The 23,778-nt window shown below is 45.1% G+C and overlaps 1 protein-coding gene and 1 long non-coding RNA gene across 4 annotated transcripts in view; one reads left to right on the top strand and one right to left on the bottom strand.

Moving 5' to 3' along the window:
* DAG1 (dystroglycan 1) overlaps positions 1-23,778 on the top strand; it is a 136,381-nt gene that overhangs the window by 18,123 nt on the left and 94,480 nt on the right. The gene's annotated exons all lie outside the window — the stretch shown is intronic.
* The window catches only part of LOC149452110 (uncharacterized), an 87,951-nt gene that overhangs the window by 44,886 nt on the left and 19,287 nt on the right, over positions 1-23,778 (bottom strand). For 2 of the 3 annotated variants that reach the window (XR_016314925.1, XR_016314927.1), the window contains exon 1: positions 1,228-1,379. The exons of the other annotated variant lie outside the window; for it this stretch is intronic. This is a non-coding gene — a long non-coding RNA (uncharacterized LOC149452110). Of the gene's footprint in view, positions 1-1,227; positions 1,380-23,778 lie in introns of those variants that run through there. 3 annotated transcript variants of the gene reach the window in all.

Raw genomic sequence — 23,778 nt, 5'->3', positions numbered from 1 at the left:
AGATCTTGTACACCCAGCGAACACTGTATATACCTTAAACAATATACAGAGATCTTGTACACCCAGCGAACACTGTATATACCTTACACAATATACAGAGATCTTGTACACCCAGCGAACACTGTATATACCTTAAACAATATACAGAGATCTTGTACACCCAGCGAACACTGTATATACCTTAAACAATATACAGAGATCTTGTACACCCAGCGAACACCGTACATACCTTAAACAATATACAGAGATCTTGTACACCCAGCGAACACTGTATATACCTTAAACAATATACAGAGATCTTGTACACCCAGCGAACACTGTATATACCTTAAACAATATACAGAGATCTTGTACACCCAGCGAACGCTGTATATACCTTAAACAATATGCAGAAATCTTGTACACCCAGCGAGCACCGTACATACCTTATACAATATACAGAGATCTTGCACACCCAGCAAACACCGTACATACCTTAAAAGATATACAGAAATCCTGTACACCCAGCGAACTCCATATATACCTTAAACAATATACAGAGATCTTGTACACCCAGCGAACTCTGTTCTTACATTAAACAATATACAGAGATCTTGTACACCCAGCGAACTCTGTTCTTACATTAAACAATATACAGAGATCTTGTACACCCAGCGAACGCCGTACATACATTAAACAATATACAGAGATCTTGTACACCCAGCGAACGCCGTACATACATTAAACAATATACAGAGATCTTGTACACCCAGCGAACGCCGTACATACATTAAACAATATACAGAGATCTTGTACACCCAGCGAACGCCGTACATACATTAAACAATATACAGAGATCTTGTACACCCAGCGAACGCCGTACATACCATGTACAGAGATCATGTATGTGCAGCGTACACTATATATACTATATAAAATATACAGAGATTCTGTACACCCAGCATATGCAGGGCATATTATATACAATATACAGTGATCCCATACACCCAGCGTACGCTATACATACCATATACGAGTATCCCATATACCCCGTGTATGCTGAACATACCATATACAATATATAGAGATCCCATACATGCAGCATACGCGGTACATACCATATACAATATACAGAGATCCCATACATGCAGCATACGCAGTACATACCATATACATTATACAGAGATCCTGTACATCCAGCATACATCATTCCATATACAAAACACTAATGGATAGAGTTTTATTTACATTGAATGTCTTACTGCGGGGGGGAGGGGAGGTTGCCTGGCCTCTGGCATGTTACAGGTTAATCATTTGCAGCCATTGTGTCCCCTCATTATTTCCAAAGCCCGCTCACCCTACAAGGTGCCCTCTGTATCCACCGGCTGGCAGCCCCACCCCCGCTATATATTTAGCAAAGACTGAGTACAGCAGCGCGATGTGTTGCTAGGAGACCTGCGTGTATGACAAAGATCGCTGTCACCGTTATGCCGGGGACACAAAGCCGGGTCAGGGAGACGATCCGGAGAACCTCTATATTTATTACAGAACTTTACAAGCAAAAAGATTCCCGGCACAAGGGGCAGCTTCTATCGGAGCCTATGAGAAAACTCCATTGTCAACTCTGGCAGATCACATTACAGAATCACCCTGAAACCGCTTTGAACATTTCCATCAGAATATGGGGACAGGGCCTCCAGAGTGTTCAGAATCATTGTGTAATAAAGTCAGGAGGAAGTTCACAAGAAGACCAAATATATACTGTTCAGGGGGCAATATATACTGTATATACCGGCAAATGTATATACAAGAGGACATGTACCCTAAGACATATACAAGAAGAACAAATATATGCTGTACAGTCGGATATGTATTGGTTGGTCACATTCAACCAGACTTCTTCTGTGATGTTGAAGATGTTTTGAAGATTTTCCAAGACACTTCTTCACTTCTAATGAGTGTCAGGAACATATCCACACAGGTAGTCCCAACATCTTCATTCAATCATCATGGAATAAGTCAAGTTTGTCCAGGAACAACAGGGTTGCCTGTGAAGGTTGTCATGTATTCAGGTCAGGGTAAATCTACTAGTAGTTGGCCACATTCAACTGGGCTTTGAATGTCAAGAACATTTGGCAGCATCTCCAAGCTACTTGTTCAGTCCTAATAAGTGTCGGGAACATACCCCAACATTTATATCCACACAGGTAGTATTATTATTATTATACAGTATTTATATAGGGCCAAAGGGTATGCTCAGCGCTGTACAGTAGCAAGGGGGACAGAACATGAGACAAGACAGTAACAATACAATACACGAGGGGTTCGAGGGCCCTGCTCTTTCGAGATTACAATCTAGGAGGGAGGGGAAGGTGGTACAGGAGGAAATGGCTGTGGGGGATGGAGTGGTGGGAGGTTAGTTGTTAGGTGAGGTTAGGTGAGGTTGGGGTAGGCTTCCCTGAAGAGGAGTGTTTTCAGGGTGCGCCTGAAGGTGAGGAGGGTAGGTGACAGTCTGATGGATTGGGGTAGGGAGTTCCAGAGGATGGGGGTCCTTGAGAAGTCCTGCAATCAGGCGTGGGAGGAGGAGACCAGGGAGCTAGAGAGCAGGAGGTCCTGTGAGGAGCGGAGGGCACGGGTAGGGTAGTATTTGGGTATCAGGTCGGTTATGTAGTTTGGGGTGGCGTTGTGAATGGCTTTGTAGGTCAGAGTTAGCAGTTTGAATATGATGCATTGGGCAATTGGGAGCCAATGAAGGGATTGGCAGAGGGGGGAGGCAGATGTGGAGCGGTTGGTGAGGTGGATGAGTCTAGCCGCTGAGTTTAGGATCAACTGGAGTGCGGATTGCATTCGTTTGGGTAGGCCAGTGAGAAGGGAATTGCAATAGTCCAGGCGTGAGGTGATGAGGGAGTGTACGAGTTGTTTGGTGGTGTCTGGGGTGAGGAATGTGCATATCTTGGAGATGTTGCGGAGGTACTTCTTCAGTTCTAATGAGGTAGTACCAACACCTTCACCCAATCACTATGCAATGTGAAGATGATGATTTTCCAAGGATGGGAGGGGTAAATGTTATGGCATTACCATTTTGTTTCTAGTAGTTGGTCACATTCAACTAGACTTTGAACGTTGAAGACATTTCGTAGCTTATCCAAGACACTTCTTCAGTTCTAATGAGTATCAGGGACATATCCCATCATTTATATCCACACTAACAGTACCAACACCTTCATCCAATCACAATGGAATGAGTCAATATGTTGATTGTCCAGGAATAAAAGGGTTGCCTGTGAAGGTTCTCATGTATTCAAGTCATGATTAATCTAGTAGTAGTTGGTCACATTCAAATGGACTTTGAACGTTGAAGGATGCTGAAGGGTTGTAGTGTCTCCAAACCACTTCTTCAGTTGTAATGGGTATCGGGAGCACATCCCAACATTTATATACACACAGATAGCACTAACACCTTTATCCAATCACCATGCAACTTGTGCATGATTGTTGGAGAGCAGGATGGTAGGGGTAAAAGTTGTGGCACTACCCTTTCGTTTCTAGTAGTAGTTGGTCACATTCAACTGGACTTGTTCTGTGATGTTGACAATGTTTTGAAGATTCTCCAACCCACTTCTTCAGTTCTAATGAGTATCAGGAGCATACTCCAACCAAAGGGCGGACTGACCATTCGAGCACTCGGGCACTGCCCGAGGGCCCGGGGTCAGTAGGGGGCCCCATGAAGTGCCCCTGGTACCTTTTATAGGCTTTTTTGGGTGTGCATTGAGTGTGGGCAAGGACACAGGGGCCCCATGATCCCCTATTGCCCGGGGGCCCTATGAGTTGTCAGTCCGCCCCTGGCTCCAACATTTAGATCCACACAGGTAGCACCAACACCTACATTCAATCATTATGGAATGGAGTTCTCCAGGAACAACAGGGTTAGTCTGTGAAGGTCCTCCTTCAGGTCACGGTAAAGCTAGTAGTAGTTGATCACATTCAACTGGAAATTGAATGTTGAAAATGTTTGGTAGTTTTTCCAAGCCACATGTTCAGTTTCAATGAGAGTTAGGAACATACCCCAACATTTATATACACACAGGTAGCACCAACGCCTCTATTCAATCACTATGCAATGTGTAGACGTTGATTGTTTAAGAACAGAATGGGAGGGTTGAAATTGTGGAACCAGCCTTTCGTTTCTAGAAGTAGTTAGTCACACTCAACTGGACTGTTGAAGACATTTCGTAGCTTCTCCAGGTCACTTCTTCAGTTCTAATGAGTATCAGGAACATACCCAACATTTATATCCACACAGGTAGCACCAACACCTTCATCGAATCACCATGCAATGTGTTGATGTTGATTGTCCATGAAAAGGATGGGAGCTGGGAAAGTTGTCAAACCTCCCGTTATTTGTAGTAGTAGTTGGTAGACATTTTGTGAAATTAAATTTTCATTTAATTTCAGATGCATTTGTTCATCGAAGAATTCCGTTTCATCACATTCGATTTTTTTAACTGATTTGTTTTCGGAATTCATTTCATATCTTCAGCATTTGTTTCATTATATTTGTTGGTCCTGGTGGATTAGAAAATTTTGCAGTTTTTCTGGAAGATTGCTATATATTCAATATATTATCGAATCAGACGGATTCCATATTTTCAGACACTAGTCCAACCCACCAAGAGAACTGGCATGAGCTGATTGGACAAAATCGACTGGGCTGGCCCCACGTGCATCCGAATAAACAAATGGAATTAAATTTGTATCCATTCGTTTTCCGAATCCAAATTGTCAAACGAATTCGAACATTGAATTCATTTCCCCATGGGCCCCAACTACTATCACTTCATGTGGCATCATCCAAATAAAACAAATGGATTTGGTAATTTCGTTATAACTTTTTTTTCAGATTCATTGTCATTAGTTTCTGTGTCCATTCAAAGATTTGTACACATCCGAATTTCTGAAAATGTAATTTTCGTCCAAAAAACAAATCAAAATGAAATGAATCACACACGTCTAGTAGTTGGTCACAGTTACCTGGACTTGTTTGGTAATGTTGAAGCAGTTTGCAGCTTCTCCAAGTTTTTTCAGTTATAATCAGTGTCAGGAAGATAACCCAACATGTATGTCTTCACCCAAGCCTAATCCAATCACTATGCAATGTGTCAAGGTAGATGTTGATTGTCCAAGAACAGGTTTCTCTGTGAAATTTCCTAATTATCTAGGTCTTTATATGTCTAGTAGTAGTTGGTCACATTCAGCTTGATGTGTTCTGTAATGATAACGTTTTGTAGCTTCTCCAAGGTCTAATGAGTGCAAAGAACTTACCCCAGCATTTATACCCACACAGGTCACAACCACCCAATTATGGACCACCATGTGAATTTAACTACTATTAAAAATGGGAACCTTTCAAGACATATGTACAAATAAAAACATACACAAGAGATCATACACTGTATATACCACAAGACATATACAAGAAGAGCCAATATATACATAATTTTAAAAAGACAAGTCTATTGAGTTCACCTAAAATATATTCCCACCAGACAAGACAAAATGGGATATACTGTATAAAAGAGAGGCAATTGTGTTCCGCCAGATTCCAGATGGAGAATATTCCCACTGCAAACCACTTAATTTGGTTGCTCCACCAACTAGCGTCCTTCTTCACTAATGACATCCATAGAATATGTCCTCAGCACCCCATAATCTATACAAAGTGTCACCTAAGGTATCAGAAGATCTCAGTGTTGTCGTGTGATCATCTAGTCCAGTGGTTCTCAACCTGTGGGTCGCGACCCCTTTGGGGGTCGAACGACCCTTTCACAGGGGTCCCCTAAGACCATCAGAAAACACATATTTCCGATGTGTAAAGAGCAGCTACTGTGTAGAAAGCAGCTGCTGTGTTGAAGGTAGCTACTCTGTTAAAAGCAGCTACTGTGTTGAAAGCAGCAGTATTGGAGGTAAAACGACACTCATGAATTATAATTACTGGGTAAATAATTTTATGGTTGGGGGTCACCACAACATGAGGAACTGTATTAAAGGGTCACGGCATTAGGAAGGTTGAGAACCACTGATCTAGTCTATGGTCTCCTGGTCTGTTGATGTATTCCATGGATGTCCCCAATGACAGGACAGTTATCACAGTCGTCAGAATAATTTCCGTTATCTGATCACCGGCACATTGTGCAGAGAACTCTTTTATTTCTTCTTGAGTCATTGTTTTGTACTGGGAGGAAGAAATAAAGTGATAATAAGATTGAAACAGACCTATTCCATCACTCTCATTACCACCGTCTCATCTAGTCCTCATCAACACTTCCCTGCCTTTAACTCCCTGCTTCTTCCCCCACCACCTCCACCCATCAAGATCGGTCACTGCTCAGGATATTGCCAATCACTGCAAAAAAACCCCCAAAAAACGATAGAAGCAATGTGGGATAGATATTTCCCTCACCTAATATACCATCTACCACCATATTCAAGCTTTTCCTCTTCTGATCCTTCTGCTACAAAGGTACTGCATTTTTCATGGAGACCCATGTAACCATGTGTCCCTTAGTCCCTGTCCCCTCACAACTACTCCACCAACAACCTCGCTCTATTCCAATTAGGGGAGGACTGGGCCAGGGGGCAAATGCCCCCGGGGCTGCTCTGATGCCCAAGGCCGCACTGCTTCTGCCACAAACATGCCCAAAGGCTTCCTGGTCCGGAGGCGTAAACCGAGTGCGGAATGAAGACAAGGACAGTGCGCAGGCCACTCTCCGGAATGGGTGGTGTACACCGTGCCCCGCTGGAGGCTTTCGTCCCCTGGCCAGCTCCAGCCGAGCCACCCCAGCTCCTCCCTGGACCCTTATGCCAGCCAGTTTGGGAATCTGGAGTTGGTGCAGCAGGTGCCTGTTAAGCAGAGTACGTGGAGTAGAGCTTCAGCCTGGGATGGGAGTTAGGAGGAAGCAGGGAAGAGAGAGAACGAGAGAGGGGCCAAGTCGCTGCATCATGGGCCTCTGGGTTGTACTTGCGCCCTGGGTCAAAAGCTGCCAGCCAGTCCGTTTCTAACTCACATTTATTAATTATAGGTACTTATATAGCGCTGTCAGTTACGCCGCGCTTTACATTTATATTGTACATTCACATCAGTCCCTCACCCTCAAGGGGCGTACAATCTAAGGTCCCTCACCCTCAAGGGGCGTACAATCTAAGGTCCCTAACCCTCAAGGGGTGTACAATCTAAGGTCCCTCACCCTCAAGGGGCGTACAATCTAAGGTCCCTAACCCTCAAGGGGTGTACAATCTAAGGTCCCTAACCCTCAAGGGGCGTACAATCTAAGGTCCCTAACCCTCAAGGGGCGTACATTCTAAGGTCCCTAACCCTCAAGGGGCGTACAATCTAAGGTCCCTAACCCTCAAGGGGTGTACATTCTAAGGTCCCTAACCCTCAAGGGGTGTACAATCTAAGGTCCCTAACCCTCAAGGGGCGTACAATCTAAGGTCCCTAACCCTCAAGGGGTGTACAATCTAAGGTCCCTCACCCTCAAGGGGCGTACAATCTAAGGTCCCTAACCCTCAAGGGGCGTACAATCTAAGGTCCCTCACCCTCAAGGGGCATACAATCTAAGTTCCCTAACCCTCAAGGGGCATACAATCTAATGTCCCTAACTCACAATCATACATACACATACTAGGGACAATTTAGACAGGAGCCAATTAACCTTCCAGCATGTCTTTGGAGTGTGGGAGGAAACCGGAGTACCCGGAAGAAACCCAAGCAGGCACAGGGAGAACATGCAAACTCCAGGCAGGTGGTACCGTGGTTGGATTCGAACCAACGACCCGAGTACTGCCAGGCAGAAGTGCGAACCATCTAGCCACTGTGCTGCCCGTGTTCAATCCTTTCCTCTCTACTGCTATCTTCCCCTCCCCCCTAAAGCATTCATGATCCCCTACAATCTCCACTGTGAGCAGAGGTAATGCTGCGCTCATCGATTGCACGTATCCCAGATTCTGACAACATGCTGGCGCTGGTTTCCACCGATATTCACAGATGATGTATGCCTGGCAATGAAATACAGGGAAGCCATATATCAGTTGTGTTTGGAGTTTTATGATCACAGATGTATTTGTAATAAACATGGACTTCTCAGTAGGGGGCGCGATACCTGATAGCCCAGTTATTTGCCCAGGTAGCCGTCATTTGTTGCCCCCCTGGGGTGCGATCAGTTTCGGTGGGCAGTGGGGGTAGGCGGTCAGTGTTTGTACAGTATTGCTCTGCTCCGGTGTCTAAAGGAAAATAAAATCGAGGGATACCTGAGACTCGGCCATCTGTCAGTGCCGTGCTGCCAGCCAGAATGAATCCCGAGGAGGAATCCCCGTGTGGAATTCCCTTCACTGACATCTGCCACCTTCACTGATGGACAGTGTCAGACGGGGGTGGACTGACAACTCATGGGGCCCCCGGGCAATAAGAGATCATGGGGCCCCTGTGTCCTTGCCAACACTCAAGACAACACCCAAAAAAGCCTATGAAAGGTACCAGGGGCATCTCATGGGGCCCCTACTGACCCTGGGCCTAGCTACATGTACTGGGATCAGTCCACCAACATCTTCCACTAACAGGCTACTAACTGCCCAGCAAACACTGCAACTGCGCTAAAGCCAGGGAGATACATCTGTCTTCTCTGGATTTATTCAAGCACTCTCAGGGACTGCAGCATCTGGTCACATGATAATGTGCAACATGCTTCTAATGCTCCAATGTGTGAGTGTGGGGGGGGGGCTGGAACCAGAGAACACACCGGTGGGCACACTGGAACAGTCATATGCAGTGATAGGCTGTAGAGTCAGAGGAATGTTCAGACCGCCGCATGCCAGATACAAAATTAAAACAAAAACACCTCCTGCGCTCTACGACCCAGAGCAAGGGTGGATGGATGGATGGATGGGTGGAAAAGGATCTTGTAGAAATTCGTCCACCAATGCACAGAAGGTTGTGCGGCTCTACACAAGGCTGGGGAAGCCCGACCAGTACTGAAAAGTGAAACAAAAAGAGAGCGCACCAACCTTGCGCATTACCCCAGTGGACTGTGATTTCATTGAATTAACCTCTTCCCGTCCGGCCCATGAATATAAACGGACAGACGGACGGTGGCAGTGCAGGGGCGGGCTGCCGTTCATAAACGGCGCCCGCCATTTTGGACTGTACGCACTACCTGGGAGCCGCGGCACCGATCGCTGTACGGGACCGCTGTGTGAGGTCCCAATCATGTGATCACTGATTGGCCGATCAGTGATCACATGAATAGGCGTAAGCAAGATGTCACTTCTGACATAACTGCTTACTACGTGTGAAATCTGTGAATGATCACACAGATCACATGGTACAGGTCTAGTCACAACAGCCTTGTACCATTTGACAAGCTGTGACCAATCACAGCTCACACAGTAGTTCTCAATGGCTGCAAGAATGCAGCCAGAGAGAAGGAGAAATGATTGCTTTTATAGCCAATATGGGTGTAAATGCAATCAGTGTAAAAAAAAAAAAATCATCACCCCCCACAAGTAGTACAGTGTCACCATGGTGACACTGTACTGCTAGGGTGACAGTATGAAAAAAAACAACATAAATCATAATATTAAAAAAAAATTAAATGTAAAAAAATTTGTTCTAAAAATTATAATTTTTGGTTATAAACTAATTTGGGTTATTTTTTTTTTTACTATAAAGATAACCGAATAAATTTTGGGCAAGATTTATGAAGAAAGATTATATATTTGCAAAATTTTATAAGAAAAACACTTTTTTTTTCAAAATTTTTGGACTTTTTCATTTATATAGCAAACAAAATAAAAATCCCAGCGGTGAATAAATACCACCAAAATAAAGTTTTATCTGTCTCAAAAAATAAAGCTAAAAAAATTCATATGGGTACAGTGTTGCATGACCACGCAATTGTCATTCAAAGTGTGATAGTGCTGAAAGCTGAACATTGGCCTGGACTGGAAGGGGAGGAAAGTGTCCGGACTGGAAGGGGGGGAAAGTGTCCGGACTGGAAGGGGGTGAAAGTGTCCGGACTGGCAGAGGGTGAAAGTGTCCGGACTGGAAGGGGGGAAAGTGTCCGGACTGGAAGGGGGTGAAAGTGTCCAGACTGGAAGGGGGGGAAAGTGTACAGACAGGAAGGGGGTGAAAGTGTTCGGACTGGAAGGGGGGGAAAGTGTCCGGACTGGAAGGGGGGGAAAGTGTCCGGACAGGAAGGGGGGGAAAGTGTCCGGACAGGAAGGGGGGGAAAGTGTCCGGACTGGAAAGGGGTGAAAGTGTCCGGACTGGAAGGGGGGGAAAGTGTCCGGACTGGAAGGGGGTGAAAGTGTCCGGACAGGAAGGGGGTGAAAGTGTTCGGACTGGAAGGGGGGAAAAGTGTCCGGACAGGAAGGGGGGGAAAGTGTCCGGACTGGAAGGGGGTGAAAGTGTCCGGACTGGAAGGGGGGGAAAGTGTCCGGATTGGAAGGGGGTGAAAGTTTCCAGGACTGGAAGGGGGTGAAAGTGTCCGGACTGGAAGGGGGGGAAAGTGTCCGGACAGGAAGGGGGGGAAAGTGTCCGGACAGGAAGGGGGGGAAAGTGTCCGGACTGGAAGGGGGGGAAAGTGTCCGGACTGGAAGGGGGGGAAAGTGTCCGGACTGGAAGGGGGTGAAAGTTTCCAGGACTGGAAGGGGGTGAAAGTGTCCGGACTGGAAGGGGGGGAAAGTGTCTGGACTGGAAGGGGGTGAAAGTGTCCGGACTGGAAGGGGGTGAAAGTGTCCGGACTGGAAGGGGGGAAAGTGTCTGGACTGGAAGGGGGTGAAAGTGTCTGGACTGGAAGGGGGGGAAAGTGTCCGGACAGGAAGGGGGGGAAAGTGTCCGGACAGGAAGGGGGGGAAAGTGTCCGGACTGGAAGGGGGTGAAAGTGTCCGGACTGGAAGGGGGTGAAAGTGTCCGGACTGGAAGGGGGGAAAGTGTCTGGACAGGAAGTAGTTAAGAAATATACTCACAAACAGAGAAGTATAACAAGATCCTGAACGGAACTCCAGGAGTGTAAAACCAGTGCGAGTCTCATCACGAGGGCAGACACTCAAAGTAACGCTGACGCGTTTCGAAGGGGGGGGAGTTCCTTCTTCATCAGAGCTCAATGATGAAGGGATGAAGGGGGTCTCTGTTTGTGAGTATATTTCTTAATTCAATAAAATCAGTCTACTGAGGTCATGTGCAAGGTTGGTGCGCTTTTTGTTTCACTTTAAAGATACAAAATCATCCAGGCCACGCCCCTCTAGCGCATTTCGCCCTCCGTGGCTAAGCCCTGTGGGTGGGGTGAAATGCGTCAAAGGTGTGGCCTGAATGATTTTGTATCTGGCCTGTTCTGGTATGCGGCGGTATGAACTTTTTCTTTCCGGGAATGTCTGCACAGAGCTTGGACGAGCTCTTTTCTTTCCCCGCCTCCACCCAACATTCAGAGTCAGCAGACTTGTGGAGGAGTACCTGGAGTGGTGCTCGAAGTCTGTGTATGGTCACAAGGAGTATTGGGATCATGCTGTTGACATTGGAGGAGAAATTTAAGGTGGGGGGGGGCCTAGAGAGTGGACACACAATTCCATTCCCAGACTCAAGGGTCAGCGCCTGGAACAGCGGGGGTTGCAGAGGGCACAGATGAGAATTTCTTCCATTGTATTTATGTTTATCCTGGAGACAAATCCAGCAGTCAGGCAGTGAGGCTGGAGAGAGCTGCAACTACCGAGAAGAATCACAAGACTCTTTATAGTTCAGTCCCCATCTTCCTCTATAATACACATATAGGGCTACTGGTAACACACTAGTCACACCTTGTGGGAGGGGCAGAGACACAAACTACTCAGGGAATGCCACCATTGTGGGAGGGGCAGAGACACAAACTACTCAGGGAATGCCACCATTGTGGGAGGGGCAGAGACACAAACTACTCAGGGAATGCCACCATTGTGGGAGGGGCAGAGACACAAACTACTCAGGGAATGCCACCATTGTGAGAGGGGCAAAGAAACAAACTACTGCAGGGAAACCTCCCCATTGGGGGAGGGGCAGAGAAACTGCAGGGAAACCTCCCCATTGTGGAAGGGGCAGAGACTCAAACTGCTGCAGGAAATCCCCCCATTGTGGGAGGGGCAGAGACTCAAACTGCTGCAGGAAATCTCCCCATTGTGGGAGGGGCAGAGACTCAAACTACTGCAGGGAAAACCCCCATTGTGGGAGGGGCAGAGACTCAAACTACTGCAGGGAAACCTCCCCATTGTGGGAGGGGCAGAGACTCAAACTACTGCAGGAAACCTCGCCATTGTGGGAGGGGCAGAGAGACAAACTACTCAGGGAATCCCCCCATTGTGGGCGGGGCAGAAACACAAACTACTCAGGGAATCCCCCCATTGTGGGAGGGGCAGAGACACAAACTACTCAGGGAATCCCCCCATTGTGGGAGGGGCAGAGACACAAACTACTCAGTGAATCCCACCATTGTGGGAGGGGCAAAAACAACTACAGGGAAACTTCCCCATCGTGGGAGGGGCAGAGGCACAAACTACTCAGGGAATCCCACCATTGTGGGAGGGGCAGAGAAACAACTAGAGGGAAACCTCCCCATTGTGGGAGGGGCAAAGGCACAAACTACTGCAGGGGAATCCCACCATTGTGGGAGGGGCAGAGACACAAACTACTGCAGGGGAATCCCACCATTGTGGGAGGGACAAAGACACAAAATACTGCAGAAAAACTCACCATTGTGGGAGGGGCAGAGACACTAACTACTGCAGGGAAACTCACCATTGTGGGAGGGGCTAAGATACAAACTATATCAGGAAATCTTATTGTTGTGGGAGGGATGGAGACACAAACTTGCAGGGGAAATGTCACCATTGTGGGAGAGAGGGAGACATTTGGGGTCATGTTGGAGGCAGCGAAGGGTTGATAATTGTAGCATATGATGGAGGCAATCAGGAACGCCGTTCATGGTGGTGTGTAAGCGCGATATTCCACCTGTATCCCCTCGGATTATGATATTATTCAAAGACTCCGCTGGGTGGTGGAGCTGTGAATTCCCTGGAGAGCTCCTTACAGAATCTTATATCACAGACAGGTGGGAATGTAGATGGAGATATGAATGACTGCCTTTCAGGGAGATAAAGAGCACCTGTCCCTTGAGGATCTCTCAGACTGATTACATTTCCCCGGAGGTCCCCCCCCTCACGGGGTAGAGGATTCAATCCTGGTGGCTGAAACTACATCAGAGGATTTTCATCACTCAATTGAATAAAATGAACCCTTTCTAGACTGAGACCTCCCATCCATTTATCATCTACCCACTTGCCCTCTGGAAGGTTTAACCCCCTTCTTGACCTGCCCTTGTTTTTGCTATGCGCCACTGCGTTACTTTAACTGACAATTGCGCGGGTATGCAACACTGTACATAAATAAAATGTATGTCTTTTTGGTAGTTTTTGATCACCACTGGGATTTATTTTTTGCGCTATAAAAAAAAAAAACTTACAATTTTGAAGCAAAAAAAAAACAACACTCTTTTGCATTCTGCTATAAAACATATCCAATAAAAAAAAATGTAAAAATCACATTTCTTCATAAACTTAGGCCATGTATTCTGCTACATATTTCTGGTAAAAAAAAAAATCCTAATAAGTGTATATAGATTGGTTTGAGCAAAAAGTATAGCGGCTACAAACAATGGTATATCCCATATGGAAGAAAAATATATTTGGAATATATTTTTAAAATATTCTTCTCAGATATATTGCCATATATTTGAAATGCTACAATTTTGGCCGTATTCAATATATATGCTGCTATAGGGCGGTCTTCAACTGGATACAGTCATGTGAAAGAATTGTGTACACCCCATGCAAAATGGAAGACATTTTTGAAAAAACATTTGATCTTCATTCAAACAGTGCCAACAGATAAAAGGAAAATTTCCTTGTCAATCATGTATTCATCAAATTCAACAATAGATATATTAATGTACTGGGCAAAAGGTAAGTACACTTCTGATGACAAAAGCTGGTATTGCCCCCTCTGGCAGAAATGGCTTTGTATAACTGCCCCCCCCCCAAAAAAAAATCCCTCTACATTGGAAATCAAATCATGGCCTTGACTAGGCTAGTCTAAAGCCCTCCATTTATTTATTTTTAAATCAGTCCTTGATGGATTTGTTAGTATGTTTTGGATCATTATCATGCTTAAGGATCCATATCCAGTTCATGCTGAAGGAGCCATATCCAGTTCATGCTGAAGGACCCATATCCAGTTCATGCTGAAGGAGCCATGTCCAGTTCATGCTGAAGGACCCATATCCAGTTCATGCTGAAGGATCCATATCCAGTTCATGCTTAAGGACCCATATCCAGTTCATGCTGAAGGAGCCATGTCCAGTTCATGCTGAAGGAGCCATATCCAGTTCATGCTGAAGGAGCCATGTCCAGTTCATGCTGAAGGAGCCATGTCCAGTTCATGCTGAAGGACCCATGTCCAGTTCATGCTGAAGGATCCATATCCAGTTCATGCTGAAGGATCCATATCCAGTTCATGCTGAAGGATCCATATCCAGTTCATGCTGAAGGATCCATATCCAGTTCATGTTGAAGGAGCCATATCCAGTTCATGTTGAAGGAGCCACATCCAGTTCATGCTGAAGGATCCATATCCAGTTCATGCTGAAGGAGCCATATCCAGTTCATGCTGAAGGAGCCGTATCCAGTTCATGCTGAAGGATCCGTATCCAGTTCATGCTGAAGGATCCATTTCCAGTTCATGCAGAAGGATCCGTATCCAGTTCATGCTGAAGGAGCCGTATCCAGTTCATGCTAAAGGAGCCGTATCCAGTTCATGCTGAAGGATCCGTATCCAGTTCATGCTGAAGGAGCCGTATCCAGTTCATGCTGAAGGACCCATATCCAGTTCATGCTGAAGGATCCAAATCAAGTTCATGCTGAAGGATCCATACCGAGTTCATTCTGAAGGATCCATATCGAGTTCATTCTGAAGGATCCATATCCAGTTCATTCTGAAGGAGCCATATCCAGTTCATGCTGAAGGATCCATATCCAGTTCATGCTGAAGGATCCATATCCAGTTCATTCTGAAGGATCCATATCCAGTTCATTCTGAAGGATCCATATCCAGTTCATGCTGAAGGAGCCATGTCCAGTTCATGCTGAAGGAGCCATATCCAGTTCAATTTCAACTTTTGGAAAAATGGCCCCACATTCTCATCAAGCACACTTTGATATGATGCAGAATGTGTATAGCTGACTCAATAACTGTGAGCTGCCCAGGCCCTGAAGCTTAAAAAAAAAGCCCATAACATTTCCACCACCTTGCTTCACAGTTGGTATGAGGTTCTTTTCCTGAAATACTGTCCTTGGTTTGTGGAATACACGTCTACTGTTACTGTGACTCTTTGATTGATCATTATCAGCACCTTAACCTCTTGGCGCCAGTCGAACGCAAATGTGCAGCCTCCTGGCACCTGGGTCTAGACGCCGAGCCACCGCACATTTGCATTCTATTGATAAAACACATAAGTAGAGCAGTACAGTGGCTAAATGGTTAGCACTTCCGCCTGGCAGTACTAGGATCGTTGGTTCGAATCCCAGCCACGGCACCTCCTGCCTGGAGTTTGCATTTTCTCCCTGTGCCTGCGTGGGTTTCCTCCGTGTGCTCCAGTTTCCTCCCACACTCCAAAGACTAGGTTAATTGGCTCCTGTCTAAACTGGCCCTAGTATGTATGTGTATGTATGAATGTGAGTTAGGGACCTTAGATTGTACGCCCCTTGGGGGTTAGGGACTGATGTCAATGTACAATATATATGTAAAGCGCGGCGTACATTGATGGTGCTATACAAGTACCTGAAATAAATAAATAAATATGTGCTTAGAGCACACGCCCTGCGCGCTCCCAGCACTCACGTTTGGTGCTCATGGAAAGGTCCCGATCTCCTCTTTCAATCAGGACCTTTCCCGATCATGTGACCGCCATGACAGCAAATCACGTGACCCTAAAACCCCACCCCGCCTCCCGGCTTCTGGAACCCTTAAAGGGCCAGGAGGTGTCGGTGCCAAGGGGTTAATCCAGAAGGCCTGGTCTTCGCCTATATTTTCATTGGAAAATTCTATTCTTGCTGCAATGTTCTCTTTGGATAGCAAAGGCTTTTTTTTTTTCAGCGAGCATCTAATGAAGATTGAATTGGTGCAATCTCTTTCTGATGCGTGCCCTTTGACCCCCTCTGTTTCATGAGTCACCTGAACATCCCATTGAACAGTCAGTTCTTGGGCTGAATTTGTTGAGCTGGCCTGTCCTCATAAACCTGTAGTGTACAAGGACAATTATATGGTAGGAGCGACAGTAGATCGTACACACCCCAACTAGACGTGCACTTCATTTCGTTCCAAATCAAATTTTGGACAACATTTTTATTAAGCTGGCCATACATTATACAATTGTCTTACAATTTTCTGTATCATTTCCTTTAGATTTACCTTAAATTATGTAGTGCAAGGGACTGCCTGTATAGATGCAAATTGAAAGTCTTGTTTAGGTTCGACCTCATATTATGTGGTTTTTGGTAAATCTAAAGAAAAACTGTAGAAGAAATTTGTATAATGTATGGCTATCCTTATTTGGAGATTCGAGCATATCCGAGTTTCTGAATTACAATAGTAACGAATTTAAATGAATCCGAAATAACAAAACAAAATCTTGTCTGAAATTCAAATTGAATTGGACAGCAAAATCTAATTACAAAATTAATTTCAATTATTATTATTATTATTATACAGAATTTATGGTGCCAACAGTTTGCTCAGCGCTTTACAATATAATAGGAGCAACAATACAGTTCAATATAAGAGGGATAGGAGGGCCCTGATCCTGGGAGCTTACAATCTAAGAGGGAGGGGCTAGTGGTACAAAAGGTAATAACTGTAGGGGATGGACTGGTAGGAGGAAGAGAAGATTTCATTATTAGCTGAGGGCAGGATAGGCTTCCCTGAAGAGAGAGGTTTTCAGAGATCGCCTAAAAGTGAGCAGAGTAGGCGACAGTCTGATAAATTGGGGTAGAGAGTTCCAGGGGGTGGGGGAAGCTCTGCAGAAGTCCTGGAGACAAGCATGGGAGGAGGAGACAAGGGAGCTAGAGAGCAGGAGGTTGTGTGAGAAATATAAACATACTGCTGACTACTGCTGATTTCCTTCAAAGACTATGAGGGTGATTTACTAAAACTGAAGAGCGCAAAATTTGGTGCAGCTATAGATGGCAGCCAATCAGCTTCTAACTTCAGCTTGTCCAATTAAGCATTTTGACAAAAATCCTGGAAGTTGATTGGTTTCTGTGCACAGCTGCACCAGATTTTGCACTCTCCAGTTTTAGTAAATCAACCCCTATGTGTATTAGACTATAGCCCTCTTCCGAAATTTGAATTTTGGAAAGAATAGAACTGAAAAAAATAGAATAGATTTGATTAGAATAGAAAAAAAAATAAAGGAATAGAACAGAAAAGAATAGATTAGAAAGGAAAATAAAAAAAATAGAATACAATAGAATAGAAAATAATAGAAAATAAAGGAATAGGAAAGAATAGAAAAAAAAATAGAATAGAAAGAATATAGCCATCTTCCAAAATTTGAATTTTGGAATGAATAGAATAGGAAAAAATAGAATAGATTTGATTAGAATAGAATAAAAAATAAAAGAATAAAACAGAAAATAATAGATTAGAAAGGAAAATAAAAGAATATAATAAAATAGAAAATAAAGGAATAGAAAAGAATAGAAGAGAAAAAAAATACAATAGAAAGAATATTGCCATCTTCCAAAATTCGCATTTCAAAAAGAACAGAAGAGAATAAAACAGAATAGAACAGAAAATAAAAGAATAGACTACAATAGAATAGAAAATTAGAAAGAATAGAAAAAAAATAGAATAGAAAGTATATAGCCATCTTCCACAATTCAAATTTCAAAAAGAATGTAATAGAATAAAACAGTATAGAACAGAAAATAAAAGAATAGAATACAACAGAATAGAAAATAACAGAATAGAAAAATAGAATAGAATAGAACAAATATAACTGTCTTCCAAAGTTCGAATTGCGATATAGAGGAGAACCGGCTATTCTTTATAATGAATTTGAATCGATTTGATTTGAATCCACTGGAAAAATTAAAATTCGGTCGAAAACTAAACGAAACAAATTTCGTTACGAATTCAAGGAAATTAGTAACTTAACAAGTCAATAAGAAACTACATTTTTTTGTTCTGCACCCCAACCCCCCAAACCTGTCTGCTGATCACCTGACAATTCAAAGCTGGATATAATTCATCTTTTATAAAGGACACAGTCTGCCAATTACCTCCTGCTGGGGTCACCGTGTCTCATGTACCCCAACATGCTCACCCCCCAAATACAGCCCACTCACGCGCAGAGGAAATCTCAACAGATTTTAAATGTAGAAACCAATAAACAGATTAAGTTCACTTAGCACCACCCATCATCTTTATCAGGGGCGGACTGACCATTTGGAAACTCGGGCACTGCCCGAGGGCCCGGGGTCAGTAGGGGGCCCCATGAGATGCCCCTGGTACCTTTTTCATAGGCTTTTTTGAGTTTGGCCAAGGATACAGGGGCCCCAGGATCCCCTATTGCCCGGGGGCCCCATGAGTTGTCAGTCCACCCCTGATCTTCATCCATCTGACAGTTCCTGCGATCTCCAGTGTAGGTGCGGCAGGGCCCTCGGGCAGCGGAAGGGTTAATCTCATGTAGTAATTATTAGTATCTCTGATCTGTACAATACGAGGGGCTGTGACGGGTAATTCGTTTTATTGGACAGACATAGCTCTGCGAAGGAGAGCGAGATCAATAACGGGGAATAATTATGTGTTCATAAACGGAGAACAGGAGCCGGGGTCGGGGCAGCGTCCTTTATAACACGTCATTTTATTTGCAGAGTGCATGCCCGATGCGTGGGGCAGGGGCCATCTTGGGGCCCAGGGCCCTCACATCAGTTATTACTCCTCCTTTATATGGTTCTAATAGATGGCTGCTGTATCAGTTTGTGATGGGAGTCACTTTGGGTGGGGGGCTCATGGAACACAGCCCCCTTTGGAGAGGTGGGGAGACCCCCGTCTCAGCTCCCCATATCCCTATTATGTGTAAGTCACCCTGTGCCTGTTAGGGGTACAAGGAGGAATGTCCTGATATTGTGTAGACATGTATAGGTGGGGTGTAGGGGGGTTGTTCATTGTTTACTGCCATGTGGTTCCATTGTTCTGTTGTGTGTCTTGCTTGCCAGCAAACTATTATGGGATGTATGTGTTTATGTGTATTGGCTTGGTGGGGGGTGTCTGCTGTGTGTCTCTTGTTACTAAATGTTTTGCCCCGCCCTGTGTATATATCTTGTGTCTGTGTTAAAAAGCAGTCTATTTCCTGTTTTAAGACGAGTCTGGTGCTTTTTTGTCTTGTATGGTCAGCATTGGTGTCCGTGGATCTGTGTTCGGACAGGGAAGCGGGAGTCTAACGGAAATACCCTACTGCAGTCGGGGTCCGGTTCCGTTACACAGCCCATCATAGTGGCGTGAATCTGCATCATCTGCCTAGGGCAGACATTTTCAACCAGTGTTCCGAGGAACCTTAGGGTTCCTCAGAGGGGTCCCTTGATCTGTGGCTGACTGAACTCTCATCTGATGATGATGCCGTCATAGTCCCAGGTCCAACGACAATTGGCAGAGCCGACGGTATGACGTCAATGATCTTTTTTTATCTGACTGCAAGGGTGGCATTCTGGCAATCGCTGTATGGTCCCATTTGCACCTTTGCGTTTCGAGGACACAAGCAGGAATGCGCATTTCTGTGCATGTTCCTAAAAATGGACCAAAACACGCATGTCGCTTGCGTTGCCATTATTTCTTAACAACACAGGTAGCAGACGAATGTTTTGTTGCAAAATGCGAAGTACAAAAATGCTGCCTGAAAAAGGTGCAGGAGCTACTTTGGTGTAATTTCTCATACATGGGGCAGCCCATTCAAGTGCATGGGCTGCCCTATGTTGTTACATGACAAAAACGGCAAAAAAAATGTGCATAAGCATGTTGTGTAGGTGTGAATGGGGCTTATGGATGGTATTCTTCTCATTGACACCCAATGTAAGGAGCATTCTTCCCACTGACCACCAATGAAAGGAGCATTCTTCTCACTGACCACCAATGTAAGGGACATTCTTCTTACTGACCACCAATGTAAGGGGCATTCTTCCCACTGACCCCCAATGTAAGAGACATTCTTCCCACTGACCCCCAGTGTAAGAGGCATTCTTCCCACTGAACATCAATGTAAGAGGCATTCTTCCCACTGACCCCCAATGTAAGAGACATTCTTCTTACTGACCCCCAGTGTAAGAGGCATTCTTCCCACTGACAACCAATGTTAGGGACATTCTTCCCACTGACCCCCAATGTAAGAGGCATTCTTCCCACTGACCACCTATGTAAGGGACATTCTTCCCACTGACCACCAATGTAAGGGACATTCTTCCCACTGACCACCAATGTAAGGGACATTCTTCCCACTGACCCCCAATGTAAGGGACATTCTTCCCCCTGACCATCAATGTAAGGGATATTCTTCCCACTGATCACCAATGTAAGGGGCATTCTTCCCACTGACCCCCAATGTAAGGGACATTCTTCCCACTGATCACCAATGTAAGGGGCATTCTTCCCACTGACCACCAATGTAAGGGACATTCTTCCCACTGATCACCAATGTAAGGGACATTCTTCCCACTGACCATCAATGTAAGGGACATTCTTCCCACTGATCACCAATGTAAGGGACATTCTTCCCACTGACCATCAATGTAAGGGACATTCTTCCCACTGCCCCTCAATGTAAGGGACATTCTTCCCACTGACCCCCAGTGTAAGAGGCATTCTTCCCACTGACCACCAATGTTAGGGACATTCTTCCCACTGACCCCCAGTGTAAGAGGCATTCTTCCCACTGACCACCAATGTTAGGGACATTCTTCCCACTGACCACCAATGTAAGGGACATTCTTCCCACTGACCACCAATGTAAGGGACATTCTTCCCACTGACCCCCAATGTAAGGGACATTCTTCCCCCTGACCATCAATGTAAGGGATATTCTTCCCACTGATCACCAATGTAAGGGGCATTCTTCCCACTGATCACCAATGTAAGGGGCATTCTTCCCACTGACCACCAATGTAAGAGGCATTCTTCCCACTGACCACCAATGTAAGGGACATTCTTCCCACTGATCACCAATGTAAGGGGCATTCTTCCCACTGACCGCCAATGTAAGAGGCATTCTTCCCACTGACCCCCAATGTAAGGGACATTCTTCCCACTGATCACCAATGTAAGGGACATTCTTCCCACTGACCACCAATGTAAGAGGCATTCTTCCCACTGACCACCAATGTAAGGGACATTCTTCCCACTGACCATCAATGTAAGGGACATTCTTCCCACTGCCCCTCAATGTAAGGGACATTCTTCCCACTGACCCCCAATGTAAGGGACATTCTTCCCACTGACCCCCAATGTAAGGGACATTCTTCCCACTGACCACCAATGTAAGGGGCATTCTTCCCACTGACCACCAATGTAAGGGATATTCTTCCCACTGACCCCCAATGTAAGGGACATTCTTCCCACTGACCTCCAATGTAAGGGACATTCTTCCCACTGACCCCCAATGTAAGGGACATTCTTCCCACTGACCCCCAATGTAAGGGACATTCTTCCCACTGACCCCCAATGTAAGGGACATTCTTCCCACTGACCCCCAATGTAAGGGACATTTTTCCCACTGACCACCAATGTAAGGGGCATTCTTCCCACTGATCACCACTGTAAGGGGCATTCTTCCCACTGACCCCCAATGTAAGGGACATTTTTCCCACTGACCACCAATGTAAGGGGCATTTTCCCCACTGATCACCACTGTAAGGGGCATTCTTCCAATGCCCCCTGATGGACCAATCATTTCAAGGGTTCCTCTGGGGTAAAAAGGTTGAGAGCCTAACCTAGGGTGTCATAGTTTAGGGGGCCTCCTTGACATGAAAATATCTGAAAGTTTTCCCCAGCCTCCATCATAGACGCAGTGCTAGTATTGCTGCGCAGGCACGGCTGTCCCAGTGATCGCCCGAGAAATCCATCCTAGCCAATTGGACGATTTCTGTACCCCGAGTGCTGCCACTTCGCTGATCTGAATTACGATTGGTCACTCTGGGTCACTGGACACCGGACTTTCACGCACCATTTAGTACATAAAATCAGAAGATTCCTGATCTTGTTGTCCGGCCATGTTATCGCAGCTTTTCCCTGAAGATAAAAGGAAAGTGGATTAGGATTCGTTATTATCGTTCCCATTGACCGGTGTGTATAAATACGGGGGATTTGGAGATCGTTCGGCGATCAGCGTCGGGGATGGACTTGTTCGTTGGATCTGGAGTTAGGCTCGCCCGTCAACCTACAGAAAATCTAATTAAACAATTTACGTGGTTAATCCATATTGAACACCGGGGCTTCGGAGGGCTCTTCACATTGAGCGTCCATTGAAGCGCTGACCCCCTCCGGCACCATTCGGATTAAAGCAGCCCGCAGGTGGCGGGGGAGGGGGGGGGGCGCTCGGCCCAGGAATGTCGCTCTATTGTTATATTCGAATACTGGGACAGAGAAAGGATAGATCAACCCCGCGGTACGATAAATCCTCCTTATCCTGCCCACTCCAAATGACTAACAATTATCCTCTCCACTGCCAGTCTTCCGTCATCACTTCACATAGAGAATTCCAGAAAAATGCTAAAAACAAAATCCATTCATCTAGAGGAATAATAATTGCATTGTTGCATGCTGCTAGTATAAATATCTAAACTCTGCCTTTATATTAGCTGACAGCAGCAGAACTCAAACTAATGCAGGCCATTGACGGGTCGAAAATCAGCCGATTTTTGCACCGTTAGTGGGTTAATTGGTCGGCTGTCTTTCAGGGTTTTGGCACATTTTTTTTATCGGTCAAGTTGGAAAATTCGTGGCCGATTTTGACGATCGGCCGATTTTCCCGGCAATGATGGGGAAATCGGCCGATCATTTTATCGACAAAAAATCTGCGCATGAGCCGTGACCTGCAAGAAGAAGCAGAAGAAAAATAATAAGAAGAAAAATAAGAAGAAGAAGAAGAAAAGAAGAAGAAAAAGAAAAGAAGGAGAAGAAGAAAAGAAGTAGAAGAAAAGAAGTAGAAGAAAAAGAAGATGAAAAAGAAGAAGAGGAAAAAGAAGAAGAAGAAAAAGAAGAAGAAGAAAAAGCAGAAGAAAAGAAGAGGAAAAAAAGAAGAAGAAAAAGAAGAAGAAGAAGAAAAAGCAGAAGAAAAGAAGAAGAGGAAAAAAAGAAGAAAAAGAAGCAGAAGAAGAAAAAAAGGGGAAGAAGAAAAGAAGGGGAAGAAGAATTCCAGTCCGCTATTATATTTTATATGAAAAGTCTTGCGGTTGCAACAATGTATCCATTTGTATCTGAATAAAAACATCTGTATCCAAAATGAATACAAATGGATACATTGTTGCAACCGCAAGACTTTCATGTAAAATATAATAGCGGAGCTCTCTGCAGGGACAGAAGTAATTATGGGGTTAGACGGGACAAAAATCGGCCGATTTGTTTTACCATTGGTGGTAACGTTGGCCGATTGAACAACCGATTTTTTTTTTTTTTTT

Source organism: Staurois parvus, unplaced genomic scaffold (genome assembly GCF_062004578.1).
Source record: "Staurois parvus isolate SC_StPar_1 unplaced genomic scaffold, SC_StPar_1.0 ptg000496l, whole genome shotgun sequence".
NCBI lineage: Eukaryota > Metazoa > Chordata > Amphibia > Anura > Ranidae > Staurois > Staurois parvus.
Note: the sequence above shows the minus strand (reverse complement) of the source record. Positions and strands in the feature narration are given on the sequence as shown.